The following is a 25,056-nucleotide window of genomic DNA, read 5'->3' on the forward strand; positions in this document are numbered from 1 at the left end:
ATTTTCCTCATTGATAACACTATGTTGCCACGACGATGAGAAAGTGAAATGGCCTACATTGTCTTGCCACAAGGAAAGCGATTTGAAAATCGAATATATTAATAAATAAGTACTATATGTAAAATATAGGTTAACATAATATATATTAAATCCATTCATGTATAATATATATATTAAATCCACTCATCATACCCTACCAAACAACTAGCCTACATTTCACCTCTTAGAATGTCTACGGCCACATCACGATGACTATACTGGTTCTCGTCCGATCACCGAAGTCAAGCAACGTAGAGCGCAGTCAGTACTTGGATGGGTGACCGCCTGGGAATACTGGGTGCCGTAGGCCTTCCTTTTCCTAATTAGAACACTGTCTTGCCACAAGGAAAGCGATTTGAAAATCGAATATATTAATAAATAACTCGTTTGTTTTTATATATTATAATTTTCTAAATATAAATGTAAAATATAGATTAACATAATATATATTAAATCCATGCATGTATAATATATATATTAAGTGCACTCATCATAACCTACCAAACAAGTAGCCTACGTTTCACCTCTTAGAATGTCTACGGCCACATCACGATGACTATACCGGTTCTCGTCCGATCACCGAAGTCAAGCAACGTAGAGCGCACTCAGTACTTGGATGGGTGACCGCCTGGGAATACTGGGTGCCGTAGGCTTTTATTTTCCTCATTGATAACACTATGTTGCCACGACGATGAGAAAGTGAAATGGCCTACATTGACCTCTTATGTAAACGGCCATATCACGTTGACTATACCGGTTCTCGTCCGATCACCGAAGTCAAGCAACGTAGAGCGCAGTCAGTACTTGGATGGGTGACCGCCTGTGAATACCGGGTGCCGTAGGCTTTTATTTTCCTCATTGATAACACTACGTTGCCACGACGATGAGAAATTGAAATGGCCTACATTGACCTCTTGTTATGTCTACGGCCATATCACGTTGACTATACCGGTTCTCGTCCGATCACCGAAGTCAAGCAACGAAGAGCGCAGTCAGTACTTGGATGGGTGACCGCCTGGGAATACTGGATGCCGTAGGCTTTTATTTTCCTAATTGATAACACTACGTTGCCACGACGATGAAAAATTGAAATGGCCTACATTGACCTCTTGTTATGTCTACGGCCATATCACGTTGACTATACCGGTTCTCGTCCGATCACCGAAGTCAAGCATCGAAGAGCGCAGTCAGTACTTGGATGGGTGACCGCCTGGGAATACTGGGTGCCGTAGGCTTTTATTTTCCTAATTGATAACACTATGTTGCCACGACGATGAAAAATTGAAATGGCCTACATTGACCTCTTGTTATGTCTACGGCCATATCACGTTGACTATTCCGGTTCTCGTCCGATCACCGAAGTCAAGCAACGAAGAGCGCAGTCAGTACTTGGATGGGTGACCGCCTGGGAATACTGGGTGCCGTAGGCTTTTATTTTCCTAATTGATAACACTATGTTGCCACGACGATGAAAAATTGAAATGGCCCACATTGACCTCTTGTTATGTCTACGGCCATATCACGTTGACTATTCCGGTTCTCGTCCGATCACCGAAGTCAAGCAACGTAGAGCGCAGTCAGTACTTGGATGAGTGACCGTCTGGGAATACTGGGTGCCGTAGGCTTTTATTTTCCTAATTGATAACACTATGTTGCCACGACGATGAGAAATTGAAATGGCCTACATTGTCTTGCCACAAGGAAAGCGATTTGAAAATCGAATATATTAATAAATAAGTACTATATGTAAAATATAGGTTAACATAATATATATTAAATCCATTCATGTATAATATATATATTAAATCCACTCATCATACCCTACCAAACAACTAGCCTACATTTCACCTCTTAGAATGTCTACGGCCACATCACGATGACTATACTGGTTCTCGTCCGATCACCGAAGTCAAGCAACGTAGAGCGCAGTCAGTACTTGGATGGGTGACCGCCTGGGAATACTGGGTGCCGTAGGCCTTCCTTTTCCTAATTAGAACACTGTCTTGCCACAAGGAAAGCGATTTGAAAATCGAATATATTAATAAATAACTCGTTTGTTTTTATATATTATAATTTTCTAAATATAAATGTAAAATATAGATTAACATAATATATATTAAATCCATGCATGTATAATATATATATTAAGTGCACTCATCATAACCTACCAAACAAGTAGCCTACGTTTCACCTCTTAGAATGTCTACGGCCACATCACGATGACTATACCGGTTCTCGTCCGATCACCGAAGTCAAGCAACGTAGAGCGCACTCAGTACTTGGATGGGTGACCGCCTGGGAATACTGGGTGCCGTAGGCTTTTATTTTCCTCATTGATAACACTATGTTGCCACGACGATGAGAAAGTGAAATGGCCTACATTGACCTCTTATGTAAACGGCCATATCACGTTGACTATACCGGTTCTCGTCCGATCACCGAAGTCAAGCAACGTAGAGCGCAGTCAGTACTTGGATGGGTGACCGCCTGGGAATACTGGGTGCCGTAGGCTTTTATTTTCCTCATTGATAACACTATGTTGCCACGACGATGAGAAATTGAAATGGCCTACATTGACCTCTTGTTATGTCTACGGCCATATCACGTTGACTATACCGGTTCTCGTCCGATCACCGAAGTCAAGCAACGAAGAGCGCAGTCAGTACTTGGATGGGTGACCGCCTGGGAATACTGGATGCCGTAGGCTTTTATTTTCCTAATTGATAACACTACGTTGCCACGACGATGAGAAATTGAAATGGCCTACATTGACCTCTTGTTATGTCTACGGCCATATCACGTTGACTATACCGGTTCTCGTCCGATCACCGAAGTGAAGCATCGAAGAGCGCAGTCAGTACTTGGATGGGTGACCGCCTGGGAATACTGGGTGCCGTAGGCTTTTATTTTCCTAATTGATAACACTATGTTGCCACGACGATGAAAAATTGAAATGGCCTACATTGACCTCTTGTTATGTCTACGGCCATATCACGTTGACTATTCCGGTTCTCGTCCGATCACCGAAGTCAAGCAACGTAGAGCGCAGTCAGTACTTGGATGGGTGACCGCCTGGGAATACTGGGTGCCGTAGGCTTTTATTTTCCTAATTGATAACACTATGTTGCCACGACGATGAAAAATTGAAATGGCCCACATTGACCTCTTGTTATTTTTACGGCCATATCACGTTGACTATTCCGGTTCTCGTCCGATCACCGAAGTCAAGCAACGTAGAGCGCAGTCAGTACTTGGATGAGTGACCGTCTGGGAATACTGGGTGCCGTAGGCTTTTATTTTCCTAATTGATAACACTATGTTGCCACGACGATGAGAAATTGAAATGGCCTACATTGTCTTGCCACAAGGAAAGCGATTTGAAAATCGAATATATTAATAAATAACTACTATATGTAAAATATAGGTTAACATAATATATATTAAATCCATTCATGTATAATATATATATTAAATCCACTCATCATACCCTACCAAACAACTAGCCTACATTTCACCTCTTAGAATGTCTACGGCCATATCACGATGACTATACCGGTTCTCGTCCGATCACCGAAGTCAAGCAACGTAGAGCGCAGTCAGTACTTGGATGGGTGACCGCCTGGGAACACTGGGTGCCGTAGGCTTTTATTTTCCTAATTGATAACACTATGTTGCCACGACGATAAGAAAGTGAAATGGCCTACATTGACCTCTTATGTAAACGGCCATATCACGTTGACTATACCGGTTCTCGTCCGATCACCGAAGTCAAGCAACGTAGAGCGCAGTCAGTACTTGGATGGGTGACCGCCTGGGAATACTGGGTGCCGTAGGCTTTTATTTTCCTAATTGATAACACTATGTTGCCACGACGATGAAAAATTGAAATGGCCTACATTGACCTCTTGTTATGTCTACGGCCACATCACGTTGACTATACCGGTTCTCGTCCGATCACCGAAGTCAAGCAACGTAGAGCGCAGTCAGTACTTGGATGGATGACCGCCTGGGAATACTGGGTGTCGTAGGCTTTTATTTTCACAATTGATAACACTATGTTGCCACGACGATGAGAAATTGAAATGGCCTACATTGACCTCTTCTTATGTCTACGGCCACATCACGTTGACTATACCGGTTCTCGTCCGATCACCGAAGTGAAGCAACGTAGAGCGCAGTCAGTACTTGGATGGGTGACCGCCTGGAAATACTGGGGGCCTAGGCTTTTATTTTCCTAATTGATAACACTATGTTGCCACGACGATGAGAAATTGAAATGGCCTACATTGTCTTGCCACAAGGAAAGCGATTTGAAAATCGAATATATTAATAAATAACTACTTTGTTTTTATGTATTAGAATTTTCTACATATATATGTAAAATATAGATTAACTTAATATATATTAAATACATTCATGTATAATATATACATTAAATCCACTCATCATAACCTACCAAACAACTAGCCTGCATTTCACCTCTTGTAATGTCTACGGCCACATCACGTTCAATATACCGGTTCTCGTCCGATCAGGTAAGTCAAGCAACGTAGAGCGCAGTCAGTACTTGGATGGGTGACCGCCTGGGAATAATGGGTGCAGTAGGCTTTTATTTTCCTAATTGATAACACTATGTTGCCACGACGATGAGAAATTGAAATGGCCTACATTGACCTCTTGTTATGTCTACGGCCATATCACGTTGACTATACCGGTTCTCGTCCGATCACCGAAGTCAAGCAACGTAGAGCGCAGTCAGTACTTGGATGGGTGACCGCCTGGGAATACTGGGTGCCGTAGGCTTTAATTTTTCTAATTAGAACACTGTCTTGCCACAAGGAAAGCGATTTGAAAATCGAATATATTAATAAATAACTCGATTGTTTTTATATATTAGAATTTAATACATATATATGTGAAATATAGATTAACAAAATATATATTAAATACATTCATGTATAATATATACATTAAGTCCACTCATCATAACCTACCAAACAACTAGCCTGCATTTCACCTCTTGTAATGTCTACGGCCACATCACGTTCAATATACCGGTTCTCGTCCGATCAGGTAAGTCAAGCAACGTAGAGCGCAGTCAGTACTAAGGTGGGTGACCGCCTGGGAATACTGGGTGCCGTAGGCTTTTATTTTCAAAATTGATAACACTATGTTGCCACGACGATGAGAAATTGAAATGGCCTCCATTGACCTCTTGTTATGTCTACGGCCATATCACGTTGACTACACCGGTTCTCGTCCGATCACCGAAGTCAAGCAACGTAGAGCGCAGTCAGTACTTGGATGGGTGACCGCGTGGGAATATTGGGTGCAGTAGGCTTTTATTTTCCTAATTGATAACACTATGTTGCCACGACGATGAGAAATTGAAATGGCCTACATTGACCTCTTGTTATGTCTACGGCCATATCACGTTGACTATACCGGTTCTCGTCCGATCACCGAAGTCAAGCAACGTAGAGCGCAGTCAGTACTTGGATGGGTGACCGCCTGGGAATACTGGGTGCCGTAGGCCTTCCTTTTCCTAATTAGAACACTGTCTTGCCACAAGGAAAGCGATTTGAAAATCGAATATATTAATAAATAACTCGATTGTTTTTATATATTAGAATTTAATACATATATATGTGAAATATAGATTAACTTAATATATATTAAATACATTCATGTATAATATATACATTAAATCCACTCATCATAACCTACCAAACAACTAGCCTGCATTTCACCTCTTGTAATGTCTACGGCCACATCACGTTGACTATACCGGTTCTCGTCCGATCACCGAAGTCAAGCAACGTAGAGCGCAGTCAGTACTAAGGTGGGTGACCGCCTGGGAATACTGGGTGCCGTAGGCTTTTATTTTCCTAATTGATAACACTATGTTGCCACGACGATGAAAAATTGAAATGGCCTACATTGACCTCTTGTTATGTCTACGGCCATATCACGTTGACTATACCGGTTCTCGTCCGATCACCGAAGTCAAGCAACGTAGAGCGCAGTCAGTACTTGGATGGGTGACCGCCTGGGAATACTGGGTGCCGTAGGCTTTTATTTTCCTAATTGATAACACTATGTTGCCACGACGATGAAAAATTGAAATGGCCTACATTGACCTCTTGTTATGTCTACGGCCATATCACGTTGACTATACCGGTTCTCGTCCGATCACCGAAGTCAAGCAACGTAGAGCGCAGTCAGTACTTGGATGGGTGACCGCCTGGGAATACTGGGTGCCGTAGGCCTTTCTTGTTCTAATTAGAACACTGTCTTGCCACAAGGAAAGCGATTTGAAAATCGAATATATTAATAAATAACTCGATTGTTTTTATATATTAGAATTTAATACATATATATGTGAAATATAGATTAACTTAATATATATTAAATACATTCATGTATAATATATACATTAAATCCACTCATCATAACCTACCAAACAACTAGCCTGCATTTCACCTCTTGTAATGTCTACGGCCACATCACGATGACTATACCGGTTCTCGTCCGATCACCGAAGTCAAGCAACGTAGAGCGCAGTCAGTACTTGGATGGGTGACCGCCTGGGAATACTGGGTGCCGTAGGCTTTTATTTTCCTCATTGATAACACTATGTTGCCACGACGATGAGAAAGTGAAATGGCCTACATTGACCTCTTATGTAAACGGCCATATCACGTTGACTATACCGGTTCTCGTCCGATCACCGAAGTCAAGCAACGTAGAGCGCAGTCAGTACTTGGATGGGTGACCGCCTGGGAATACTGGGTGCCGTAGGCTTTTATTTTCCTCATTGATAACACTATGTTGCCACGACGATGAGAAATTGAAATGGCCTACATTGACCTCTTGTTATGTCTACGGCCATATCACGTTGACTATACCGGTTCTCGTCCGATCACCGAAGTCAAGCAACGAAGAGCGCAGTCAGTACTTGGATGGGTGACCGCCTGGGAATACTGGATGCCGTAGGCTTTTATTTTCCTAATTGATAACACTATGTTGCCACGACGATGAAAAATTGAAATGGCCTACATTTACCTCGTCCGATCACCGAAGTCAAGCAACGTAGAGCGCAGTCAGTACTTGGATGGGTGACCGCCTGAGAATACTGGGTGCCGTAGGCTTTTATTTTCCTCATTGATAACACTATGTTGCCACGACGATGAGAAATTGACATGGCCTACATTGACCTCTTGTTATGTCTACGGCCATATCACGTTGACTATACCGGTTCTCGTCCGATCACCGAAGTCAAGCAACGAAGAGCGCAGTCAGTACTTGGATGGGTGACCGCCTGGGAATACTGGATGCCGTAGGCTTTTATTTTCTTAATTGATAACACTATGTTGCCACGACGATGAAAAATTGAAATGGCCTACATTGACCTCTTGTTATGTCTACGGCCATATCACGTTGACTATACTGGTTCTCGTCCGATCACAGAAGTCAAGCATCGAAGAGCGCAGTCAGTACTTGGATGGGTGACCGCCTGGGAATACTGGGTGCCGTAGGCTTTTATTTTCCTAATTGATAACACTATGTTGCCACGACGATGAAAAATTGAAATGGCCTACATTGTCTTGCCACAAGGAAAGCGATTTGAAAATCGAATATATTAATAAATAACTACTATATGTAAAATATAGGTTAACATAATATATATTAAATCCATTCATGTATAATATATATATTAAATCCACTCATCATAACCTACCAAACAACTAGCCTACATTTCACCTCTTAGAATGTCTACGGCCACATCACGATGACTATACCGGTTCTCGTCCGATCACCGAAGTCAAGCAACGTAGAGCGCAGACAGTATTTGGATGGGTGACCGCCTGGGAACACTGGGTGCCGTAGGCCTTTTTTTTCCTAATTGATAACACTATGTTGCCACGACGATGAGAAAGTGAAATGGCCTACATTGACCTCTTATGTAAACGGCCATATCACGTTGACTATACCGGTTCTCGTCCGATCACCGAAGTCAAGCAACGTAGAGCGCAGTCAGTACTTGGATGGGTGACCGCCTGGGAATACTGGGTGCCGTAGGCTTTTATTTTCCTAATTGATAACACTATGTTGCCACGACGATGAGAAATTGAAATGGCCTACATTGACCTCTTGTTATGTCTACGGCCATATCACGTTGACTATACCGGTTCTCGTCCGATCACCGAAGTCAAGCAATGTAGAGCGCAGTCAGTACTTGGATGGGTGACCGCCTGGGAATACTGGGTGTCGTAGGCTGTTATTTTCATAATTGATAACACTATGTTGCCACGACGATGAGAAATTGAAATGGCCTACATTGACCTCTTATGTAAACGGCCATATCACGTTGACTATACCGGTTCTCGTCCGATCACCGAAGTCAAGCAACGAAGAGCGCAGTCAGTACTTGGATGGGTGACCGCCTGGGAATACTGGGTGCCGTAGGCCTTCCTTTTCCTAATTAGAACACTGTCTTGCCACAAGGAAAGCGATTTGAAAATCGAATATATTAATAAATAACTCGATTGTTTTTATATATTAGAATTTAATACATATATATGTGAAATATAGATTAACTTAATATATATTAAATACATTCATGTATAATATATACATTAAATCCACTCATCATAACCTACCAAACAACTAGCCTGCATTTCACCTCTTGTAATGTCTACGGCCACATCACGTTGACTATACCGGTTCTCGTCCGATCACCGAAGTCAAGCAACGTAGAGCGCAGTCAGTACTAAGGTGGGTGACCGCCTGGGAATACTGGGTGCCGTAGGCTTTTATTTTCCTCATTGATAACACTATGTTGCAACGACGATGAAAAATTGAAATGGCCTACATTGACCTCTTGTTATGTCTACGGCCATATCACGTTGACTATACCGGTTCTCGTCCGATCACCGAAGTCAAGCAACGTAGAGCGCAGTCAGTACTTGGATGGGTGACCGCCTGGGAATACTGGGTGCCGTAGGCTTTTATTTTCCTAATTGATAACACTATGTTGCCACGACGATGAAAAATTGAAATGGCCTACATTGACCTCTTGTTATGTCTACGGCCATATCACGTTGACTATACCGGTTCTCGTCCGATCACCGAAGTCAAGCAACGTAGAGCGCAGTCAGTACTTGGATGGGTGACCGCCTGGGAATACTGGGTGCCGTAGGCCTTTCTTTTTCTAATTAGAACACTGTCTTGCCACAAGGAAAGCGATTTGAAAATCGAATATATTAATAAATAACTCGATTGTTTTTATATATTAGAATTTAATACATATATATGTGAAATATAGATTAACTTAATATATATTAAATACATTCATGTATAATATATACATTAAATCCACTCATCATAACCTACCAAACAACTAGCCTGCATTTCACCTCTTGTAATGTCTACGGCTACATCACGATGACTATACCGGTTCTCGTCCGATCAGGTAAGTCAAGCAACGTAGAGCGCAGTCAGTACTTGGATGGGTGACCGCCTGGGAATACTGGGTGCCGTAGGCTTTTATTTTCCTCATTGATAACACTATGTTGCCACGATGATGAGAAATTGAAATGGCCTACATTGACCTCTTGTTATGTCTACGGCCATATCACGTTGACTATACCGGTTCTCGTCCGATCACAGAAGTCAAGCATCGAAGAGCGCAGTCAGTACTTGGATGGGTGACCGCCTGGGAATACTGGGTGCCGTAGGCTTTTATTTTCCTAATTGATAACACTATGTTGCCACGACGATGAAAAATTGAAATGGCCTACATTGACCTCTTGTCATGTCTACGGCCATATCACGTTGACTATTCCGGTTCTCGTCCGATCACCGAAGTCAAGCAACGTAGAGCGCAGTCAGTACTTGGATGGGTGACCGCCTGGGAATACTGGGTGCCGTAGGCTTTTATTTTCCTAATTGATAACACTATGTTGCCACGACGATGAAAAATTGAAATGGCCTACATTGACCTCTTGTCATGTCTACGGCCATATCACGTTGACTATTCCGGTTCTCGTCCGATCACCGAAGTCAAGCAACGTAGAGCGCAGTCAGTACTTGGATGGGTGACCGCCTGGGAATACTGGGTGCCGTAGGCTTTTATTTTCCTAATTGATAACACTATGTTGCCACGACGATGAGAAATTGAAATGGCCTACATTGTCTTGCCACAAGGAAAAAGATTTGAAAATCGAATATATTAATAACTACTATATGTAAAATATAGGTTAACATAATATATATTAAATCCATTCATATATAATATATATATTAAATCCACTCATCATAACCTACCAAACAACTAGCCTACATTTCACCTCTTAGAATGTCTACGGCCACATCACGATGACTATACCGGTTCTCGTCCGATCACCGAAGTCAAGCAACGTAGAGCGCAGTCAGTACTTGGATGGGTGACCGCCTGGGAATACTGGGTGCAGTAGGCTTTTATTTTCCTAATTGATAACACTATGTTGCCACGACGATGAGAAATTGAAATGGCCTACATTGACCTCTTGTTATGTCTACGGCCATATCACGTTGACTATACCGGTTCTCGTCCGATCACCGAAGTCAAGCAACGTAGAGCGCAGTCAGTACTTGGATGGGTGACCGCCTGGGAATACTGGGTGCCGTAGGCTTTTATTTTCCTAATTGATAACACTATGTTGCCACGACGATGAGAAAGTGAAATGGCCTACATTGACCTCTTATGTAAACGGCCATATCACGTTGACTATACCGGTTCTCGTCCGATCACCGAAGTCAAGCAACGTAGAGCGCAGTCAGTACTTGGATGGGTGACCGCCTGGGAATACTGGGTGCCGTAGGCCTTCCTTTTCCTAATTAGAACACTGTCTTGCCACAAGGAAAGCGATTTGAAAATCGAATATATTAATAAATAACTCGATTGTTTTTATATATTAGAATTTAATACATATATATGTGAAATATAGATTAACTTAATATATATTAAATACATTCATGTATAATATATACATTAAATCCACTCATCATAACCTACCAAACAACTAGCCTGCATTTCACCTCTTGTAATGTCTACGGCCACATCACGTTGACTATACCGGTTCTCGTCCGATCACTGAAGTCAAGCAACGTAGAGCGCAGTCAGTACTAAGGTGGGTGACCGCCTGGGAATACTGGGTGCCGTAGGCTTTTATTTTCCTCATTGATAACACTATGTTGCAACGACGATGAAAAATTGAAATGGCCTACATTGACCTCTTGTTATGTCTACGGCCATATCACGTTGACTATACCGGTTCTCGTCCGATCACCGAAGTCAAGCAACGTAGAGCGCAGTCAGTACTTGGATGGGTGACCGCCTGGGAATACTGGGTGCCGTAGGCTTTTATTTTCCTAATTGATAACACTATGTTGCCACGACGATGAAAAATTGAAATGGCCTACATTGACCTCTTGTTATGTCTACGGCCATATCACGTTGACTATACCGGTTCTCGTCCGATCACCGAAGTCAAGCAACGTAGAGCGCAGTCAGTACTTGGATGGGTGACCGCCTGGGAATACTGGGTGCCGTAGGCCTTTCTTTTTCTAATTAGAACACTGTCTTGCCACAAGGAAAGCGATTTGAAAATCGAATATATTAATAAATAACTCGATTGTTTTTATATATTAGAATTTAATACATATATATGTGAAATATAGATTAACTTAATATATATTAAATACATTCATGTATAATATATACATTAAATCCACTCATCATAACCTACCAAACAACTAGCCTGCATTTCACCTCTTGTAATGTCTACGGCCACATCACGATGACTATACCGGTTCTCGTCCGATCAGGTAAGTCAAGCAACGTAGAGCGCAGTCAGTACTTGGATGGGTGACCGCCTGGGAATACTGGGTGCCGTAGGCTTTTATTTTCCTCATTGATAACACTATGTTGCCACGATGATGAGAAATTGAAATGGCCTACATTGACCTCTTGTTATGTCTACGGCCATATCACGTTGACTATACCGGTTCTCGTCCGATCACAGAAGTCAAGCATCGAAGAGCGCAGTCAGTACTTGGATGGGTGACCGCCTGGGAATACTGGGTGCCGTAGGCTTTTATTTTCCTAATTGATAACACTATGTTGCCACGACGATGAAAAATTGAAATGGCCTACATTGACCTCTTGTCATGTCTACGGCCATATCACGTTGACTATTCCGGTTCTCGTCCGATCACCGAAGTCAAGCAACGTAGAGCGCAGTCAGTACTTGGATGGGTGACCGCCTGGGAATACTGGGTGCAGTAGGCTTTTATTTTCCTAATTGATAACACTATGTTGCCACGACGATGAGAAATTGAAATGGCCTACATTGACCTCTTCTTATGTCTACGGCCATATCACGTTCACTATACCGGTTCTCGTCCGATCACCGAAGTCAAGCAACGTAGAGCGCAGTCAGTACTTGGATGGGTGACCGCCTGGGAATACTGGGTGCCGTAGGCCTTCCTTTTCCTAATTAGAACCCTGTCTTGCCACAAGGAAAGCGATTTGAAAATCGAATATATTAATAAATAACTCGATTGTTTTTATATATTAGAATTTAATACATATATATGTGAAATATAGATTAACGTAATATATATTAAATACATTCATTATAATATATATATTAAATCCACTGATAATAACCTACCAAACAACTAGCCTACATTTCACCTCTTGTAATGTCTACGGCCACATCACGATTTCATAATTGATAACACTATGTTGCCACGACAATGAGAAATTGAAATCGCGTACATTGTCTTGCCACAAAGGTGTCTTGCCACAAGGAAAGCGATTTGAAAATCGAATATATTAAGAAATAACTCGTTTCTTTTTATATATTATAATTTTCTACATATATATGTAAAATATAGATTAACATAATATATATTAAATCCATGCATGTATAATATATATATTAAGTGCACTCATCATAACCTACCAAACAAGTAGCCTACATTTCACCTCTTAGAATGTCTATGGCCACATCACGATGACTATACCGGTTCTCGTCCGATCACCGAAGTCAAGCAACGTAGAGCGCACTCAGTACTTGGATGGGTGACCGCCTGGGAATACTGGGTGCCGTAGGCTTTTATTTTCCTCATTGATAACACTATGTTGCCACGACGATGAGAAAGTGAAATGGCCTACATTGACCTCTTATGTAAACGGCCATATCACGTTGACTATACCGGTTCTCGTCCGATCACCGAAGTCAAGCAACGTAGAGCGCAGTCAGTACTTGGATGGGTGACCGCCTGGGAATACTGGGTGCCGTAGGCTTTTATTTTCCTCATTGATAACACTATGTTGCCACGACGATGAGAAATTGAAATGGCCTACATTGACCTCTTGTTATGTCTACGGCCATATCACGTTGACTATACCGGTTCTCGTCCGATCACCGAAGTCAAGCAACGAAGAGCGCAGTCAGTACTTGGATGGGTGACCGCCTGGGAATACTGGATGCCGTAGGCTTTTATTTTCCTAATTGATAACACTATGTTGCCACGACGATGAAAAATTGAAATGGCCTACATTTACCTCGTCCGATCACCGAAGTCAAGCAACGTAGAGCGCAGTCAGTACTTGGATGGGTGACCGCCTGGGAATACTGGGTGCCGTAGGCCTTCCTTTTCCTATTTAGAACACTGTCTTGCCACAAGGAAAGCGATTTGAAAATCGAATATATTAATAAATAACTCGATTGTTTTTATATATTAGAATTTAATACATATATATGTGAAATATAGATTAACGTAATATATATTAAATACATTCATTATAATATATATATTAAATCCACTGATAATAACCTACCAAACAACTAGCCTACATTTCACCTCTTGTAATGTCTACGGCCACATCACGATTTCATAATTGATAACACTATGTTGCCACGACAATGAGAAATTGAAATCGCGTACATTGTCTTGCCACAAAGGTGTCTTGCCACAAGGAAAGCGATTTGAAAATCGAATATATTAATTAATAACTCGTTTGTTTTTATATATTATAATTTTCTACATATATATGTAAAATATAGATTAACATAATATATATTAAATCCACGCATGTATAATATATATATTAAGTGCACTCATCATAACCTACCAAACAAGTAGCCTACATTTCACCTCGTAGAATGTCTACGGCCACATCACGATGACTATATCGGTTCTCGTCCGATCAGGTAAGTCAAGCAACGTAGAGCGCAGTCAGTACTAAGGTGGGTGACCGCCTGGGAATACTGGGTGCCGTAGGCTTTTATTTTCCTAATTGATAACACTATGTTGCCACGACGATGAAAAATTGAAATGGCCTACATTGACCTCTTGTTATGTCTACGGCCATATTACGTTGACTATACCGGTTCTCGTCCGATCACCGAAGTCAAGCAACGTAGAGCGCAGTCAGTACTTGGATGGGTGACCGCCTGGGAATACTGGGTGCCGTAGGCTTTTGTCTTCACAATTGATAACACTATGTTGCCACGACGATGAGAAATTGAAATGGCCTACATTTACCTCGTCCGATCACCGAAGTCAAGCAACGTAGAGCGCAGTCAGTACTTGGATGGGTGACCGCCTGGGAATACTGGGTGCCGTAGGCCTTCCTTTTCCTATTTAGAACACTGTCTTGCCACAAGGAAAGCGATTTGAAAATCGAATATATTAATAAATAACTCGATTGTTTTTATATATTAGAATGTAATACATATATATGTGAAATATAGATTAACATAATATATATTAAACACATTCATTATAATATATATATTAAATCCACTGATAATAACCTACCAAACAACTAGCCTACATTTCACCTCTTGTAATGTCTACGGCCACATCACGATTTCATAATTGATAACACTATGTTGCCACGACGATGAGAAATTGAAATCGCGTACATTGTCTTGCCACAAAGAAGGTGTCTTGCCACAAGGAAAGCGATTTGAAAATCGAATATATTAATAAATAACTCGTTTGTTTTTATATATTATAATTTTCTACATATATATGTAAAATATAGATTAACATAATATATATTAAATCCACGCATGTATAATATATATATTAAGTGCACTCATCATAACCTACCAAACAAGTAGCCTACATTTCACCTCGTAGAATGTCTACGGCCACATCACGATGACTATATCGGTTCTCGTCCGATCAGGTAAGTCAAGCAACGTAGAGCGCAGTCAGTACTAAGGTGGGTGACCGCCTGGGAATACTGGGTGCCGTAGGCTTTTATTTTCCTAATTGATAACACTATGTTGCCACGACGATGAAAAATTGAAATGGCCTACATTGACCTCTTGTTATGTCTACGGCCATATTACGTTGACTATACCGGTTCTCGTCCGATCACCGAAGTCAAGCAACGTAGAGCGCAGTCAGTACTTGGATGGGTGACCGCCTGGGAATACTGGGTGCCGTAGGCTTTTGTCTTCACAATTGATAACACTATGTTGCCACGACGATGAGAAATTGAAATGGCCTCCATTGACCTGTTGTTATGTCTACGGCCATATCACGTTGACTATACCGGTTCTCGTCCGATCACCGAAGTCAAGCAACGTAGAGCGCAGTCAGTACTTGGATGGGTGACCGCCTGGGAACACTGGGTGCCGTAGGCTTTAATTTTCCTAATTGATAACACTATGTTGCCACGACGATGAGAAATTGAAATGGCCTACATTGTCTTGCCACAAGGAAAGCGATTTGAAAATCGAATATATTAATAAATAACTACTATATGTAAAATATAGGTTAACATAATATATATTAAATCCATTCATGTATAATATATACATTAAATCCACTCATCATAACCTACCAAACAACTAGCCTGCATTTCACCTCTTGTAATGTCTACGGCCACATCACGTTCAATATAGCGGTTCTCGTCCGATCAGGTAAGTCAAGCAACGTAGAGCGCAGTCAGTACTAAGGTGGGTGACCGCCTGGGAATACTGGGTGCCGTAGGCTTTTATTTTCACAATTGATAACACTATGTTGCCACGACGATGAGAAAGTGAAATGGCCTACATTGACCTCTTATGTAAACGGCCATATCACGTTGACTATACCGGTTCTCGTCCGATCACCGAAGTCAAGCAACGTAGAGCGCAGTCAGTACTTGGATGGGTGACCGCCTGGGAATACTGGGTGCCGTAGGCTTTTATTTTCCTCATTGATAACACTATGTTGCCACGACGATGAGAAATTGAAATGGCCTACATTGACCTCTTGTTATGTCTACGGCCATATCACGTTGACTATACCGGTTCTCGTCCGATCACCGAAGTCAAGCAACGAAGAGCGCAGTCAGTACTTGGATGGGTGTCCGTCTGGGAATACTGGATGCCGTAGGCTTTTATTTTCCTAATTGATAACACTATGTTGCGACGACGATGAAAAATTGAAATGGCCTACATTGACCTCTTGTTATGTCTACGGCCATATCACGTTGACTATACCGGTTCTCGTCCGATCACCGAAGTCAAGCATCGAAGAGCGCAGTCAGTACTTGGATGGGTGACCGCCTGGGAATACTGGGTGCCGTAGGCTTTTATTTTCCTAATTGATAACACTATGTTGCCACGACGATGAAAAATTGAAATGGCCTACATTGACCTCTTGTTATGTCTACGGCCATATCACGTTGACTATTCCGGTTCTCGTCCGATCACCGAAGTCAAGCAACGTAGAGCGCAGTCAGTACTTGGATGGGTGACCGCCTGGGAATACTGGGTGCCGTAGGCTTTTATTTTCCTAATTGATAACACTATGTTGCCACGACGATGAAAAATTGAAATGGCCCACATTGACCTCTTGTTATGTCTACGGCCATATCACGTTGACTATTCCGGTTCTCGTCCGATCACCGAAGTCAAGCAACGTAGAGCGCAGTCAGTACTTGGATGAGTGACCGTCTGGGAATACTGGGTGCCGTAGGCTTTTATTTTCCTAATTGATAACACTATGTTGCCACGACGATGAGAAATTGAAATGGCCTACATTGTCTTGCCACAAGGAAAGCGATTTGAAAATCGAATATATTAATAAATAAGTACTATATGTAAAATATAGGTTAACATAATATATATTAAATCCATTCATGTATAATATATATATTAAATCCACTCATCATACCCTACCAAACAACTAGCCTACATTTCACCTCTTAGAATGTCTACGGCCACATCACGATGACTATACTGGTTCTCGTCCGATCACCGAAGTCAAGCAACGTAGAGCGCAGTCAGTACTTGGATGGGTGACCGCCTGGGAATACTGGGTGCCGTAGGCCTTCCTTTTCCTAATTAGAACACTGTCTTGCCACAAGGAAAGCGATTTGAAAATCGAATATATTAATAAATAACTCGTTTGTTTTTATATATTATAATTTTCTAAATATAAATGTAAAATATAGATTAACATAATATATATTAAATCCATGCATGTATAATATATATATTAAGTGCACTCATCATAACCTACCAAACAAGTAGCCTACGTTTCACCTCTTAGAATGTCTACGGCCACATCACGATGACTATACCGGTTCTCGTCCGATCACCGAAGTCAAGCAACGTAGAGCGCACTCAGTACTTGGATGGGTGACCGCCTGGGAATACTGGGTGCCGTAGGCTTTTATTTTCCTCATTTATAACACTATGTTGCCACGACGATGAGAAAGTGAAATGGCCTACATTGACCTCTTATGTAAACGGCCATATCACGTTGACTATACCGGTTCTCGTCCGATCACCGAAGTCAAGCAACGTAGAGCGCAGTCAGTACTTGGATGGGTGACCGCCTGGGAATACTGGGTGCCGTAGGCTTTTATTTTCCTCATTGATAACACTATGTTGCCACGACGATGAGAAATTGAAATGGCCTACATTGACCTCTTGTTATGTCTACGGCCATATCACGTTGACTATACCGGTTCTCGTCCGATCACCGAAGTCAAGCAACGAAGAGCGCAGTCAGTACTTGGATGGGTGACCGCCTGGGAATACTGGATGCCGTAGGCTTTTATTTTCCTAATTGATAACACTACGTTGCCACGACGATGAAAAATTGAAATGGCCTACATTGACCTCTTGTTATGTCTACGGCCATATCACGTTGACTATACCGGTTCTCGTCCGATCACCGAAGTCAAGCATCGAAGAGCGCAGTCAGTACTTGGATGGGTGACCGCCTGGGAATACTGGGTGCCGTAGGCTTTTATTTTCCTAATTGATAACACTATGTTGCCACGACGATGAAAAATTGAAATGGCCTACATTGACCTCTTGTTATGTCTACGGCCATATCACGTTGACTATTCCGGTTCTCGTCCGATCACCGAAGTCAAGCAACGTAGAGCGCAGTCAGTACTTGGATGGGTGACCGCCTGGGAATACTGGGTGCCGTAGGCTTTTATTTTCCTAATTGATAACACTATGTTGCCACGACGATGAAAAATTGAAATGGCCCACATTGACCTCTTGTTATGTCTACGGCCATATCACGTTGACTATTCCGGTTCTCGTCCGATCACCGAAGTCAAGCAACGTAGAGCGCAGTCAGTACTTGGATGAGTGACCGTCTGGGAATACTGGGTGCCGTAGGCTTTTATTTTCCTAATTGATAACACTATGTTGCCACGACGATGAGAAATTGAAATGGCCTACATTGTCTTGCCACAAGGAAAGCGATTTGAAAATCGAATATATTAATAAATAAGTACTATATGTAAAATATAGGTTAACATAATATATATTAAATCCATTCATGTATAATATATATATTAAATCCACTCATCATACCCTACCAAACAACTAGCCTACATTTCACCTCTTAGAATGTCTACGGCCACATCACGATGACTATACTGGTTCTCGTCCGATCACCGAAGTCAAGCAACGTAGAGCGCAGTCAGTACTTGGATGAGTGACCGCCTGGGAATACTGGGTGCCGTAGGCCTTCCTTTTCCTAATTAGAACACTGTCTTGCCACAAGGAAAGCGATTTGAAAATCGAATATATTAATAAATAACTCGTTTGTTTTTATATATTATAATTTTCTAAATATAAATGTAAAATATAGATTAACATAATATATATTAAATCCATGCATGTATAATATATATATTAAGTGCACTCATCATAACCTACCAAACAAGTAGCCTACGTTTCACCTCTTAGAATGTCTACGGCCACATCACGATGACTATACCGGTTCTCGTCCGATCACCGAAGTCAAGCAACGTAGAGCGCACTCAGTACTTGGATGGGTGACCGCCTGGGAATACTGGGTGCCGTAGGCTTTTATTTTCCTCATTGATAACACTATGTTGCCACGACGATGAGAAAGTGAAATGGCCTACATTGACCTCTTATGTAAACGGCCATATCACGTTGACTATACCGGTTCTCGTCCGATCACCGAAGTCAAGCAACGTAGAGCGCAGTCAGTACTTGGATGGGTGACCGCCTGGGAATACTGGGTGCCGTAGGCTTTTATTTTCCTCATTGATAACACTATGTTGCCACGACGATGAGAAATTGAAATGGCCTACATTGACCTCTTGTTATGTCTACGGCCATATCACGTTGACTATACCGGTTCTCGTCCGATCACCGAAGTCAAGCAACGAAGAGCGCAGTCAGTACTTGGATGGGTGACCGCCTGGGAATACTGGATGCCGTAGGCTTTTATTTTCCTAATTGATAACACTACGTTGCCACGACGATGAAAAATTGAAATGGCCTACATTGACCTCTTGTTATGTCTACGGCCATATCACGTTGACTATACCGGTTCTCGTCCGATCACCGAAGTCAAGCATCGAAGAGCGCAGTCAGTACTTGGATGGGTGACCGCCTGGGAATACTGGGTGCCGTAGGCTTTTATTTTCCTAATTGATAACACTATGTTGCCACGACGATGAAAAATTGAAATGGCCTACATTGACCTCTTGTTATGTCTACGGCCATATCACGTTGACTATTCCGGTTCTCGTCCGATCACCGAAGTCAAGCAACGTAGAGCGCAGTCAGTACTTGGATGGGTGACCGCCTGGGAATACTGGGTGCCGTAGGCTTTTATTTTCCTAATTGATAACACTATATTGCCACGACGATGAAAAATTGAAATGGCCCACATTGACCTCTTGTTATGTCTACGGCCATATCACGTTGACTATTCCGGTTCTCGTCCGATCACCGAAGTCAAGCAACGTAGAGCGCAGTCAGTACTTGGATGAGTGACCGTCTGGGAATACTGGGTGCCGTAGGCTTTTATTTTCCTAATTGATAACACTATGTTGCCACGACGATGAGAAATTGAAATGGCCTACATTGTCTTGCCACAAGGAAAGCGATTTGAAAATCGAATATATTAATAAATAAGTACTATATGTAAAATATAGGTTAACATAATATATATTAAATCCATTCATGTATAATATATATATTAAATCCACTCATCATACCCTACCAAACAACTAGCCTACATTTCACCTCTTAGAATGTCTACGGCCACATCACGATGACTATACTGGTTCTCGTCCGATCACCGAAGTCAAGCAACGTAGAGCGCAGTCAGTACTTGGATGAGTGACCGCCTGGGAATACTGGGTGCCGTAGGCCTTCCTTTTCCTAATTAGAACACTGTCTTGCCACAAGGAAAGCGATTTGAAAATCGAATATATTAATAAATAACTCGTTTGTTTTTATATATTATAATTTTCTAAATATAAATGTAAAATATAGATTAACATAATATATATTAAATCCATGCATGTATAATATATATATTAAGTGCACTCATCATAACCTACCAAACAAGTAGCCTACGTTTCACCTCTTAGAATGTCTACGGCCACATCACGATGACTATACCGGTTCTCGTCCGATCACCGAAGTCAAGCAACGTAGAGCGCACTCAGTACTTGGATGGGTGACCGCCTGGGAATACTGGGTGCCGTAGGCTTTTATTTTCCTCATTGATAACACTATGTTGCCACGACGATGAGAAAGTGAAATGGCCTACATTGACCTCTTATGTAAACGGCCATATCACGTTGACTATACCGGTTCTCGTCCGATCACCGAAGTCAAGCAACGTAGAGCGCAGTCAGTACTTGGATGGGTGTCCGTCTGGGAATACTGGGTGCCGTAGGCTTTTATTTTCCTCATTGATAACACTATGTTGCCACGACGATGAGAAATTGAAATGGCCTACATTGACCTCTTGTTATGTCTACGGCCATATCACGTTGACTATACCGGTTCTCGTCCGATCACCGAAGTCAAGCAACGAAGAGCGCAGTCAGTACTTGGATGGGTGACCGCCTGGGAATACTGGATGCCGTAGGCTTTTATTTTCCTAATTGATAACACTACGTTGCCACGACGATGAGAAATTGAAATGGCCTACATTGACCTCTTGTTATGTCTACGGCCATATCACGTTGACTATACCGGTTCTCGTCCGATCACCGAAGTCAAGCATCGAAGAGCGCAGTCAGTACTTGGATGGGTGACCGCCTGGGAATACTGGGTGCCGTAGGCTTTTATTTTCCTAATTGATAACACTATGTTGCCACGACGATGAAAAATTGAAATGGCCTACATTGACCTCTTGTTATGTCTACGGCCATATCACGTTGACTATTCCGGTTCTCGTCCGATCACCGAAGTCAAGCAACGTAGAGCGCAGTCAGTACTTGGATGGGTGACCGCCTGGGAATACTGGGTGCCGTAGGCTTTTATTTTCCTAATTGATAACACTATGTTGCCACGACGATGAAAAATTGAAATGGCCCACATTGACCTCTTGTTATTTTTACGGCCATATCACGTTGACTATTCCGGTTCTCGTCCGATCACCGAAGTCAAGCAACGTAGAGCGCAGTCAGTACTTGGATGAGTGACCGTCTGGGAATACTGGGTGCCGTAGGCTTTTATTTTCCTAATTGATAACACTATGTTGCCACGACGATGAGAAATTGAAATGGCCTACATTGTCTTGCCACAAGGAAAGCGATTTGAAAATCGAATATATTAATAAATAACTACTATATGTAAAATATAGGTTAACATAATATATATTAAATCCATTCATGTATAATATATATATTAAATCCACTCATCATACCCTACCAAACAACTAGCCTACATTTCACCTCTTAGAATGTCTACGGCCATATCACGATGACTATACCGGTTCTCGTCCGATCACCGAAGTCAAGCAACGTAGAGCGCAGTCAGTACTTGGATGGGTGACCGCCTGGGAATACTGGGTGCCGTAGGCTTTTATTTTCCTCATTGATAACACTATGTTGCCACGACGATGAGAAATTGAAATGGCCTACATTGACCTCTTATGTAAACGGCCATATCACGTTGACTATACCGGTTCTCGTCCGATCACCGAAGTCAAGCAACGTAGAGCGCAGTCAGTACTTGGATGGGTGACCGCCTGGGAATACTGGGTGCCGTAGGCTTTTATTTTCCTCATTGATAACACTATGTTGCCACGACGATGAGAAATTGAAATGGCCTACATTGTCTTGCCACAAGGAAAGCGATTTGAAAATCGAATATATTAATAAATAACTACTTTGTTTTTATGTATTAGAATTTTCTACATATATATGTAAAATATAGATTAACTTAATATATATTAAATACATTCATGTATAATATATACATTAAATCCACTCATCATAACCTACCAAACAACTAGCCTGCATTTCACCTCTTGTAATGTCTACGGCCACATCACGTTCAATATACCGGTTCTCGTCCGATCAGGTAAGTCAAGCAACGTAGAGCGCAGTCAGTACTTGGATGGGTGACCGCCTGGGAATAATGGGTGCAGTAGGCTTTTATTTTCCTAATTGATAACACTATGTTGCCACGACGATGAGAAATTGAAATGGCCTACATTGACCTCTTGTTATGTCTACGGCCATATCACGTTGACTATACCGGTTCTCGTCCGATCACCGAAGTCAAGCAACGTAGAGCGCAGTCAGTACTTGGATGGGTGACCGCCTGGGAATACTGGGTGCCGTAGGCTTTAATTTTTCTAATTAGAACACTGTCTTGCCACAAGGAAAGCGATTTGAAAATCGAATATATTAATAAATAACTCGATTGTTTTTATATATTAGAATTTAATACATATATATGTGAAATATAGATTAACAAAATATATATTAAATACATTCATGTATAATATATACATTAAGTCCACTCATCATAACCTACCAAACAACTAGCCTGCATTTCACCTCTTGTAATGTCTACGGCCACATCACGTTCAATATACCGGTTCTCGTCCGATCAGGTAAGTCAAGCAACGTAGAGCGCAGTCAGTACTAAGGTGGGTGACCGCCTGGGAATACTGGGTGCCGTAGGCTTTTATTTTCAAAATTGATAACACTATGTTGCCACGACGATGAGAAATTGAAATGGCCTCCATTGACCTCTTGTTATGTCTACGGCCATATCACGTTGACTACACCGGTTCTCGTCCGATCACCGAAGTCAAGCAACGTAGAGCGCAGTCAGTACTTGGATGGGTGACCGCGTGGGAATACTGGGTGCAGTAGGCTTTTATTTTCCTAATTGATAACACTATGTTGCCACGACGATGAGAAATTGAAATGGCCTACATTGACCTCTTGTTATGTCTACGGCCATATCACGTTGACTATACCGGTTCTCGTCCGATCACCGAAGTCAAGCAACGTAGAGCGCAGTCAGTACTTGGATGGGTGACCGCCTGGGAATACTGGGTGCCGTAGGCCTTCCTTTTCCTAATTAGAACACTGTCTTGCCACAAGGAAAGCGATTTGAAAATCGAATATATTAATAAATAACTCGATTGTTTTTATATATTAGAATTTAATACATATATATGTGAAATATAGATTAACTTAATATATATTAAATACATTCATGTATAATATATACATTAAATCCACTCATCATAACCTACCAAACAACTAGCCTGCATTTCACCTCTTGTAATGTCTACGGCCACATCACGTTGACTATACCGGTTCTCGTCCGATCACCGAAGTCAAGCAACGTAGAGCGCAGTCAGTACTAAGGTGGGTGACCGCCTGGGAATACTGGGTGCCGTAGGCTTTTATTTTCCTCATTGATAACACTATGTTGCAACGACGATGAAAAATTGAAATGGCCTACATTGACCTCTTGTTATGTCTACGGCCATATCACGTTGACTATACCGGTTCTCGTCCGATCACCGAAGTCAAGCAACGTAGAGCGCAGTCAGTACTTGGATGGGTGACCGCCTGGGAATACTGGGTGCCGTAGGCTTTTATTTTCCTAATTGATAACACTATGTTGCCACGACGATGAAAAATTGAAATGGCCTACATTGACCTCTTGTTATGTCTACGGCCATATCACGTTGACTATACCGGTTCTCGTCCGATCACCGAAGTCAAGCAACGTAGAGCGCAGTCAGTACTTGGATGGGTGACCGCCTGGGAATACTGGGTGCCGTAGGCCTTTCTTGTTCTAATTAGAACACTGTCTTGCCACAAGGAAAGCGATTTGAAAATCGAATATATTAATAAATAACTCGATTGTTTTTATATATTAGAATTTAATACATATATATGTGAAGTATAGATTAACTTAATATATATTAAATACATTCATGTATAATATATACATTAAATCCACTCATCATAACCTACCAAACAACTAGCCTGCATTTCACCTCTTGTAATGTCTACGGCCACATCACGATGACTATACCGGTTCTCGTCCGATCACCGAAGTCAAGCAACGTAGAGCGCAGTCAGTACTTGGATGGGTGACCGCCTGGGAATACTGGGTGCCGTAGGCTTTTATTTTCCTCATTGATAACACTATGTTGCCACGACGATGAGAA

The 25,056-nt window shown here is 41.9% G+C and overlaps 40 non-coding genes and 56 pseudogenes across 40 annotated transcripts; all 96 read left to right on the forward strand.

Moving 5' to 3' along the window:
• The first annotated feature begins 230 nt into the window (after nucleotides 1-230).
• Nucleotides 231-349, forward strand: LOC139956784 (5S ribosomal RNA; annotated as a pseudogene).
• A 224-nt stretch (nucleotides 350-573) lies between these two features.
• On the forward strand, nucleotides 574-692 carry LOC139956982 (5S ribosomal RNA; annotated as a pseudogene).
• A 73-nt stretch (nucleotides 693-765) lies between these two features.
• On the forward strand, nucleotides 766-884 carry LOC139957124 (5S ribosomal RNA; annotated as a pseudogene).
• A 76-nt stretch (nucleotides 885-960) lies between these two features.
• LOC139956675 (5S ribosomal RNA) lies at nucleotides 961-1,079 on the forward strand (annotated as a pseudogene).
• A 76-nt stretch (nucleotides 1,080-1,155) lies between these two features.
• On the forward strand, nucleotides 1,156-1,274 carry LOC139955872 (5S ribosomal RNA). The gene has a single exon (XR_011789098.1). It is a non-coding gene; the product is annotated as a 5S ribosomal RNA (ribosomal RNA).
• A 76-nt stretch (nucleotides 1,275-1,350) lies between these two features.
• LOC139955633 (5S ribosomal RNA) lies at nucleotides 1,351-1,469 on the forward strand. The gene has a single exon (XR_011788867.1). It is a non-coding gene; the product is annotated as a 5S ribosomal RNA (ribosomal RNA).
• A 76-nt stretch (nucleotides 1,470-1,545) lies between these two features.
• On the forward strand, nucleotides 1,546-1,664 carry LOC139956831 (5S ribosomal RNA; annotated as a pseudogene).
• Nucleotides 1,665-1,897: 233 nt separating this feature from the next.
• Nucleotides 1,898-2,016, forward strand: LOC139956785 (5S ribosomal RNA; annotated as a pseudogene).
• Nucleotides 2,017-2,240: 224 nt separating this feature from the next.
• Nucleotides 2,241-2,359, forward strand: LOC139956983 (5S ribosomal RNA; annotated as a pseudogene).
• Nucleotides 2,360-2,432: 73 nt separating this feature from the next.
• LOC139956225 (5S ribosomal RNA) lies at nucleotides 2,433-2,551 on the forward strand (annotated as a pseudogene).
• A 76-nt stretch (nucleotides 2,552-2,627) lies between these two features.
• LOC139956677 (5S ribosomal RNA) lies at nucleotides 2,628-2,746 on the forward strand (annotated as a pseudogene).
• A 76-nt stretch (nucleotides 2,747-2,822) lies between these two features.
• Nucleotides 2,823-2,941, forward strand: LOC139955757 (5S ribosomal RNA). Its single transcript, XR_011788987.1, has one exon. It is a non-coding gene; the product is annotated as a 5S ribosomal RNA (ribosomal RNA).
• Nucleotides 2,942-3,017: 76 nt separating this feature from the next.
• On the forward strand, nucleotides 3,018-3,136 carry LOC139955148 (5S ribosomal RNA). The gene has a single exon (XR_011788399.1). It is a non-coding gene; the product is annotated as a 5S ribosomal RNA (ribosomal RNA).
• Nucleotides 3,137-3,212: 76 nt separating this feature from the next.
• Nucleotides 3,213-3,331, forward strand: LOC139957242 (5S ribosomal RNA; annotated as a pseudogene).
• Nucleotides 3,332-3,564: 233 nt separating this feature from the next.
• Nucleotides 3,565-3,683, forward strand: LOC139955844 (5S ribosomal RNA). The gene has a single exon (XR_011789070.1). It is a non-coding gene; the product is annotated as a 5S ribosomal RNA (ribosomal RNA).
• A 73-nt stretch (nucleotides 3,684-3,756) lies between these two features.
• On the forward strand, nucleotides 3,757-3,875 carry LOC139956226 (5S ribosomal RNA; annotated as a pseudogene).
• Nucleotides 3,876-3,951: 76 nt separating this feature from the next.
• On the forward strand, nucleotides 3,952-4,070 carry LOC139956804 (5S ribosomal RNA; annotated as a pseudogene).
• A 76-nt stretch (nucleotides 4,071-4,146) lies between these two features.
• Nucleotides 4,147-4,264, forward strand: LOC139957445 (5S ribosomal RNA; annotated as a pseudogene).
• Nucleotides 4,265-4,723: 459 nt separating this feature from the next.
• LOC139957787 (5S ribosomal RNA) lies at nucleotides 4,724-4,842 on the forward strand. Its single transcript, XR_011789526.1, has one exon. It is a non-coding gene; the product is annotated as a 5S ribosomal RNA (ribosomal RNA).
• Nucleotides 4,843-5,066: 224 nt separating this feature from the next.
• LOC139957625 (5S ribosomal RNA) lies at nucleotides 5,067-5,185 on the forward strand (annotated as a pseudogene).
• A 76-nt stretch (nucleotides 5,186-5,261) lies between these two features.
• On the forward strand, nucleotides 5,262-5,380 carry LOC139956018 (5S ribosomal RNA). Its single transcript, XR_011789242.1, has one exon. It is a non-coding gene; the product is annotated as a 5S ribosomal RNA (ribosomal RNA).
• Nucleotides 5,381-5,456: 76 nt separating this feature from the next.
• On the forward strand, nucleotides 5,457-5,575 carry LOC139955998 (5S ribosomal RNA). The gene has a single exon (XR_011789223.1). It is a non-coding gene; the product is annotated as a 5S ribosomal RNA (ribosomal RNA).
• Nucleotides 5,576-5,799: 224 nt separating this feature from the next.
• On the forward strand, nucleotides 5,800-5,918 carry LOC139955638 (5S ribosomal RNA). The gene has a single exon (XR_011788871.1). It is a non-coding gene; the product is annotated as a 5S ribosomal RNA (ribosomal RNA).
• A 76-nt stretch (nucleotides 5,919-5,994) lies between these two features.
• Nucleotides 5,995-6,113, forward strand: LOC139957788 (5S ribosomal RNA). The gene has a single exon (XR_011789527.1). It is a non-coding gene; the product is annotated as a 5S ribosomal RNA (ribosomal RNA).
• Nucleotides 6,114-6,189: 76 nt separating this feature from the next.
• Nucleotides 6,190-6,308, forward strand: LOC139956009 (5S ribosomal RNA). The gene has a single exon (XR_011789234.1). It is a non-coding gene; the product is annotated as a 5S ribosomal RNA (ribosomal RNA).
• A 224-nt stretch (nucleotides 6,309-6,532) lies between these two features.
• Nucleotides 6,533-6,651, forward strand: LOC139956433 (5S ribosomal RNA; annotated as a pseudogene).
• A 73-nt stretch (nucleotides 6,652-6,724) lies between these two features.
• Nucleotides 6,725-6,843, forward strand: LOC139956227 (5S ribosomal RNA; annotated as a pseudogene).
• A 76-nt stretch (nucleotides 6,844-6,919) lies between these two features.
• On the forward strand, nucleotides 6,920-7,038 carry LOC139956678 (5S ribosomal RNA; annotated as a pseudogene).
• Nucleotides 7,039-7,266: 228 nt separating this feature from the next.
• On the forward strand, nucleotides 7,267-7,385 carry LOC139956679 (5S ribosomal RNA; annotated as a pseudogene).
• A 76-nt stretch (nucleotides 7,386-7,461) lies between these two features.
• Nucleotides 7,462-7,580, forward strand: LOC139957127 (5S ribosomal RNA; annotated as a pseudogene).
• Nucleotides 7,581-7,813: 233 nt separating this feature from the next.
• On the forward strand, nucleotides 7,814-7,932 carry LOC139956967 (5S ribosomal RNA; annotated as a pseudogene).
• Nucleotides 7,933-8,005: 73 nt separating this feature from the next.
• Nucleotides 8,006-8,124, forward strand: LOC139956228 (5S ribosomal RNA; annotated as a pseudogene).
• Nucleotides 8,125-8,200: 76 nt separating this feature from the next.
• Nucleotides 8,201-8,319, forward strand: LOC139955855 (5S ribosomal RNA). Its single transcript, XR_011789080.1, has one exon. It is a non-coding gene; the product is annotated as a 5S ribosomal RNA (ribosomal RNA).
• Nucleotides 8,320-8,392: 73 nt separating this feature from the next.
• Nucleotides 8,393-8,511, forward strand: LOC139956749 (5S ribosomal RNA; annotated as a pseudogene).
• Nucleotides 8,512-8,735: 224 nt separating this feature from the next.
• Nucleotides 8,736-8,854, forward strand: LOC139955639 (5S ribosomal RNA). Its single transcript, XR_011788872.1, has one exon. It is a non-coding gene; the product is annotated as a 5S ribosomal RNA (ribosomal RNA).
• A 76-nt stretch (nucleotides 8,855-8,930) lies between these two features.
• LOC139957789 (5S ribosomal RNA) lies at nucleotides 8,931-9,049 on the forward strand. Its single transcript, XR_011789528.1, has one exon. It is a non-coding gene; the product is annotated as a 5S ribosomal RNA (ribosomal RNA).
• Nucleotides 9,050-9,125: 76 nt separating this feature from the next.
• On the forward strand, nucleotides 9,126-9,244 carry LOC139956021 (5S ribosomal RNA). Its single transcript, XR_011789245.1, has one exon. It is a non-coding gene; the product is annotated as a 5S ribosomal RNA (ribosomal RNA).
• A 224-nt stretch (nucleotides 9,245-9,468) lies between these two features.
• Nucleotides 9,469-9,587, forward strand: LOC139957704 (5S ribosomal RNA; annotated as a pseudogene).
• Nucleotides 9,588-9,663: 76 nt separating this feature from the next.
• LOC139956938 (5S ribosomal RNA) lies at nucleotides 9,664-9,782 on the forward strand (annotated as a pseudogene).
• A 76-nt stretch (nucleotides 9,783-9,858) lies between these two features.
• LOC139955150 (5S ribosomal RNA) lies at nucleotides 9,859-9,977 on the forward strand. Its single transcript, XR_011788401.1, has one exon. It is a non-coding gene; the product is annotated as a 5S ribosomal RNA (ribosomal RNA).
• Nucleotides 9,978-10,053: 76 nt separating this feature from the next.
• Nucleotides 10,054-10,172, forward strand: LOC139955151 (5S ribosomal RNA). The gene has a single exon (XR_011788402.1). It is a non-coding gene; the product is annotated as a 5S ribosomal RNA (ribosomal RNA).
• A 229-nt stretch (nucleotides 10,173-10,401) lies between these two features.
• On the forward strand, nucleotides 10,402-10,520 carry LOC139957109 (5S ribosomal RNA; annotated as a pseudogene).
• Nucleotides 10,521-10,596: 76 nt separating this feature from the next.
• On the forward strand, nucleotides 10,597-10,715 carry LOC139957792 (5S ribosomal RNA). The gene has a single exon (XR_011789530.1). It is a non-coding gene; the product is annotated as a 5S ribosomal RNA (ribosomal RNA).
• A 73-nt stretch (nucleotides 10,716-10,788) lies between these two features.
• Nucleotides 10,789-10,907, forward strand: LOC139956082 (5S ribosomal RNA). The gene has a single exon (XR_011789306.1). It is a non-coding gene; the product is annotated as a 5S ribosomal RNA (ribosomal RNA).
• Nucleotides 10,908-11,131: 224 nt separating this feature from the next.
• On the forward strand, nucleotides 11,132-11,250 carry LOC139956575 (5S ribosomal RNA; annotated as a pseudogene).
• A 76-nt stretch (nucleotides 11,251-11,326) lies between these two features.
• LOC139957793 (5S ribosomal RNA) lies at nucleotides 11,327-11,445 on the forward strand. Its single transcript, XR_011789531.1, has one exon. It is a non-coding gene; the product is annotated as a 5S ribosomal RNA (ribosomal RNA).
• Nucleotides 11,446-11,521: 76 nt separating this feature from the next.
• On the forward strand, nucleotides 11,522-11,640 carry LOC139956032 (5S ribosomal RNA). The gene has a single exon (XR_011789256.1). It is a non-coding gene; the product is annotated as a 5S ribosomal RNA (ribosomal RNA).
• A 224-nt stretch (nucleotides 11,641-11,864) lies between these two features.
• Nucleotides 11,865-11,983, forward strand: LOC139957627 (5S ribosomal RNA; annotated as a pseudogene).
• A 76-nt stretch (nucleotides 11,984-12,059) lies between these two features.
• On the forward strand, nucleotides 12,060-12,178 carry LOC139956939 (5S ribosomal RNA; annotated as a pseudogene).
• A 76-nt stretch (nucleotides 12,179-12,254) lies between these two features.
• On the forward strand, nucleotides 12,255-12,373 carry LOC139956699 (5S ribosomal RNA; annotated as a pseudogene).
• A 76-nt stretch (nucleotides 12,374-12,449) lies between these two features.
• On the forward strand, nucleotides 12,450-12,568 carry LOC139955624 (5S ribosomal RNA). Its single transcript, XR_011788858.1, has one exon. It is a non-coding gene; the product is annotated as a 5S ribosomal RNA (ribosomal RNA).
• A 517-nt stretch (nucleotides 12,569-13,085) lies between these two features.
• On the forward strand, nucleotides 13,086-13,204 carry LOC139957132 (5S ribosomal RNA; annotated as a pseudogene).
• Nucleotides 13,205-13,277: 73 nt separating this feature from the next.
• LOC139956230 (5S ribosomal RNA) lies at nucleotides 13,278-13,396 on the forward strand (annotated as a pseudogene).
• A 76-nt stretch (nucleotides 13,397-13,472) lies between these two features.
• Nucleotides 13,473-13,591, forward strand: LOC139956680 (5S ribosomal RNA; annotated as a pseudogene).
• Nucleotides 13,592-14,260: 669 nt separating this feature from the next.
• Nucleotides 14,261-14,379, forward strand: LOC139957754 (5S ribosomal RNA; annotated as a pseudogene).
• A 76-nt stretch (nucleotides 14,380-14,455) lies between these two features.
• LOC139955512 (5S ribosomal RNA) lies at nucleotides 14,456-14,574 on the forward strand. The gene has a single exon (XR_011788750.1). It is a non-coding gene; the product is annotated as a 5S ribosomal RNA (ribosomal RNA).
• A 672-nt stretch (nucleotides 14,575-15,246) lies between these two features.
• LOC139957755 (5S ribosomal RNA) lies at nucleotides 15,247-15,365 on the forward strand (annotated as a pseudogene).
• Nucleotides 15,366-15,441: 76 nt separating this feature from the next.
• On the forward strand, nucleotides 15,442-15,560 carry LOC139955513 (5S ribosomal RNA). Its single transcript, XR_011788751.1, has one exon. It is a non-coding gene; the product is annotated as a 5S ribosomal RNA (ribosomal RNA).
• Nucleotides 15,561-15,636: 76 nt separating this feature from the next.
• On the forward strand, nucleotides 15,637-15,755 carry LOC139955058 (5S ribosomal RNA). The gene has a single exon (XR_011788310.1). It is a non-coding gene; the product is annotated as a 5S ribosomal RNA (ribosomal RNA).
• A 233-nt stretch (nucleotides 15,756-15,988) lies between these two features.
• Nucleotides 15,989-16,107, forward strand: LOC139957740 (5S ribosomal RNA; annotated as a pseudogene).
• A 73-nt stretch (nucleotides 16,108-16,180) lies between these two features.
• On the forward strand, nucleotides 16,181-16,299 carry LOC139956231 (5S ribosomal RNA; annotated as a pseudogene).
• A 76-nt stretch (nucleotides 16,300-16,375) lies between these two features.
• On the forward strand, nucleotides 16,376-16,494 carry LOC139957039 (5S ribosomal RNA; annotated as a pseudogene).
• A 76-nt stretch (nucleotides 16,495-16,570) lies between these two features.
• On the forward strand, nucleotides 16,571-16,689 carry LOC139955873 (5S ribosomal RNA). The gene has a single exon (XR_011789099.1). It is a non-coding gene; the product is annotated as a 5S ribosomal RNA (ribosomal RNA).
• A 76-nt stretch (nucleotides 16,690-16,765) lies between these two features.
• On the forward strand, nucleotides 16,766-16,884 carry LOC139955152 (5S ribosomal RNA). Its single transcript, XR_011788403.1, has one exon. It is a non-coding gene; the product is annotated as a 5S ribosomal RNA (ribosomal RNA).
• Nucleotides 16,885-16,960: 76 nt separating this feature from the next.
• Nucleotides 16,961-17,079, forward strand: LOC139956832 (5S ribosomal RNA; annotated as a pseudogene).
• Nucleotides 17,080-17,312: 233 nt separating this feature from the next.
• Nucleotides 17,313-17,431, forward strand: LOC139956786 (5S ribosomal RNA; annotated as a pseudogene).
• A 224-nt stretch (nucleotides 17,432-17,655) lies between these two features.
• LOC139956985 (5S ribosomal RNA) lies at nucleotides 17,656-17,774 on the forward strand (annotated as a pseudogene).
• A 73-nt stretch (nucleotides 17,775-17,847) lies between these two features.
• On the forward strand, nucleotides 17,848-17,966 carry LOC139956232 (5S ribosomal RNA; annotated as a pseudogene).
• Nucleotides 17,967-18,042: 76 nt separating this feature from the next.
• LOC139956681 (5S ribosomal RNA) lies at nucleotides 18,043-18,161 on the forward strand (annotated as a pseudogene).
• A 76-nt stretch (nucleotides 18,162-18,237) lies between these two features.
• LOC139955874 (5S ribosomal RNA) lies at nucleotides 18,238-18,356 on the forward strand. Its single transcript, XR_011789101.1, has one exon. It is a non-coding gene; the product is annotated as a 5S ribosomal RNA (ribosomal RNA).
• A 76-nt stretch (nucleotides 18,357-18,432) lies between these two features.
• On the forward strand, nucleotides 18,433-18,551 carry LOC139955153 (5S ribosomal RNA). The gene has a single exon (XR_011788404.1). It is a non-coding gene; the product is annotated as a 5S ribosomal RNA (ribosomal RNA).
• Nucleotides 18,552-18,627: 76 nt separating this feature from the next.
• On the forward strand, nucleotides 18,628-18,746 carry LOC139956833 (5S ribosomal RNA; annotated as a pseudogene).
• Nucleotides 18,747-18,979: 233 nt separating this feature from the next.
• On the forward strand, nucleotides 18,980-19,098 carry LOC139957248 (5S ribosomal RNA; annotated as a pseudogene).
• Nucleotides 19,099-19,322: 224 nt separating this feature from the next.
• Nucleotides 19,323-19,441, forward strand: LOC139956986 (5S ribosomal RNA; annotated as a pseudogene).
• Nucleotides 19,442-19,514: 73 nt separating this feature from the next.
• On the forward strand, nucleotides 19,515-19,633 carry LOC139956233 (5S ribosomal RNA; annotated as a pseudogene).
• A 76-nt stretch (nucleotides 19,634-19,709) lies between these two features.
• LOC139956682 (5S ribosomal RNA) lies at nucleotides 19,710-19,828 on the forward strand (annotated as a pseudogene).
• A 76-nt stretch (nucleotides 19,829-19,904) lies between these two features.
• Nucleotides 19,905-20,023, forward strand: LOC139955875 (5S ribosomal RNA). Its single transcript, XR_011789102.1, has one exon. It is a non-coding gene; the product is annotated as a 5S ribosomal RNA (ribosomal RNA).
• Nucleotides 20,024-20,099: 76 nt separating this feature from the next.
• On the forward strand, nucleotides 20,100-20,218 carry LOC139955154 (5S ribosomal RNA). Its single transcript, XR_011788405.1, has one exon. It is a non-coding gene; the product is annotated as a 5S ribosomal RNA (ribosomal RNA).
• A 76-nt stretch (nucleotides 20,219-20,294) lies between these two features.
• LOC139956834 (5S ribosomal RNA) lies at nucleotides 20,295-20,413 on the forward strand (annotated as a pseudogene).
• A 233-nt stretch (nucleotides 20,414-20,646) lies between these two features.
• Nucleotides 20,647-20,765, forward strand: LOC139957249 (5S ribosomal RNA; annotated as a pseudogene).
• A 224-nt stretch (nucleotides 20,766-20,989) lies between these two features.
• Nucleotides 20,990-21,108, forward strand: LOC139956987 (5S ribosomal RNA; annotated as a pseudogene).
• Nucleotides 21,109-21,181: 73 nt separating this feature from the next.
• On the forward strand, nucleotides 21,182-21,300 carry LOC139956961 (5S ribosomal RNA; annotated as a pseudogene).
• A 76-nt stretch (nucleotides 21,301-21,376) lies between these two features.
• LOC139956683 (5S ribosomal RNA) lies at nucleotides 21,377-21,495 on the forward strand (annotated as a pseudogene).
• Nucleotides 21,496-21,571: 76 nt separating this feature from the next.
• Nucleotides 21,572-21,690, forward strand: LOC139955877 (5S ribosomal RNA). Its single transcript, XR_011789104.1, has one exon. It is a non-coding gene; the product is annotated as a 5S ribosomal RNA (ribosomal RNA).
• Nucleotides 21,691-21,766: 76 nt separating this feature from the next.
• On the forward strand, nucleotides 21,767-21,885 carry LOC139955155 (5S ribosomal RNA). The gene has a single exon (XR_011788406.1). It is a non-coding gene; the product is annotated as a 5S ribosomal RNA (ribosomal RNA).
• Nucleotides 21,886-21,961: 76 nt separating this feature from the next.
• LOC139957243 (5S ribosomal RNA) lies at nucleotides 21,962-22,080 on the forward strand (annotated as a pseudogene).
• A 233-nt stretch (nucleotides 22,081-22,313) lies between these two features.
• On the forward strand, nucleotides 22,314-22,432 carry LOC139955597 (5S ribosomal RNA). Its single transcript, XR_011788833.1, has one exon. It is a non-coding gene; the product is annotated as a 5S ribosomal RNA (ribosomal RNA).
• A 73-nt stretch (nucleotides 22,433-22,505) lies between these two features.
• On the forward strand, nucleotides 22,506-22,624 carry LOC139956234 (5S ribosomal RNA; annotated as a pseudogene).
• A 459-nt stretch (nucleotides 22,625-23,083) lies between these two features.
• LOC139957794 (5S ribosomal RNA) lies at nucleotides 23,084-23,202 on the forward strand. The gene has a single exon (XR_011789532.1). It is a non-coding gene; the product is annotated as a 5S ribosomal RNA (ribosomal RNA).
• A 224-nt stretch (nucleotides 23,203-23,426) lies between these two features.
• LOC139957626 (5S ribosomal RNA) lies at nucleotides 23,427-23,545 on the forward strand (annotated as a pseudogene).
• Nucleotides 23,546-23,621: 76 nt separating this feature from the next.
• On the forward strand, nucleotides 23,622-23,740 carry LOC139955629 (5S ribosomal RNA). The gene has a single exon (XR_011788863.1). It is a non-coding gene; the product is annotated as a 5S ribosomal RNA (ribosomal RNA).
• A 76-nt stretch (nucleotides 23,741-23,816) lies between these two features.
• On the forward strand, nucleotides 23,817-23,935 carry LOC139956043 (5S ribosomal RNA). Its single transcript, XR_011789267.1, has one exon. It is a non-coding gene; the product is annotated as a 5S ribosomal RNA (ribosomal RNA).
• Nucleotides 23,936-24,159: 224 nt separating this feature from the next.
• On the forward strand, nucleotides 24,160-24,278 carry LOC139955640 (5S ribosomal RNA). Its single transcript, XR_011788873.1, has one exon. It is a non-coding gene; the product is annotated as a 5S ribosomal RNA (ribosomal RNA).
• Nucleotides 24,279-24,354: 76 nt separating this feature from the next.
• LOC139957795 (5S ribosomal RNA) lies at nucleotides 24,355-24,473 on the forward strand. The gene has a single exon (XR_011789533.1). It is a non-coding gene; the product is annotated as a 5S ribosomal RNA (ribosomal RNA).
• Nucleotides 24,474-24,549: 76 nt separating this feature from the next.
• LOC139956054 (5S ribosomal RNA) lies at nucleotides 24,550-24,668 on the forward strand. The gene has a single exon (XR_011789278.1). It is a non-coding gene; the product is annotated as a 5S ribosomal RNA (ribosomal RNA).
• A 224-nt stretch (nucleotides 24,669-24,892) lies between these two features.
• LOC139956434 (5S ribosomal RNA) lies at nucleotides 24,893-25,011 on the forward strand (annotated as a pseudogene).
• The last annotated feature ends 45 nt before the right edge of the window (nucleotides 25,012-25,056 follow it).

The sequence above is a fragment of the Apostichopus japonicus genome, chromosome 17, assembly GCF_037975245.1.
Source record: "Apostichopus japonicus isolate 1M-3 chromosome 17, ASM3797524v1, whole genome shotgun sequence".
Taxonomy (NCBI): Eukaryota; Metazoa; Echinodermata; class Holothuroidea; order Aspidochirotida; family Stichopodidae; genus Apostichopus; species Apostichopus japonicus.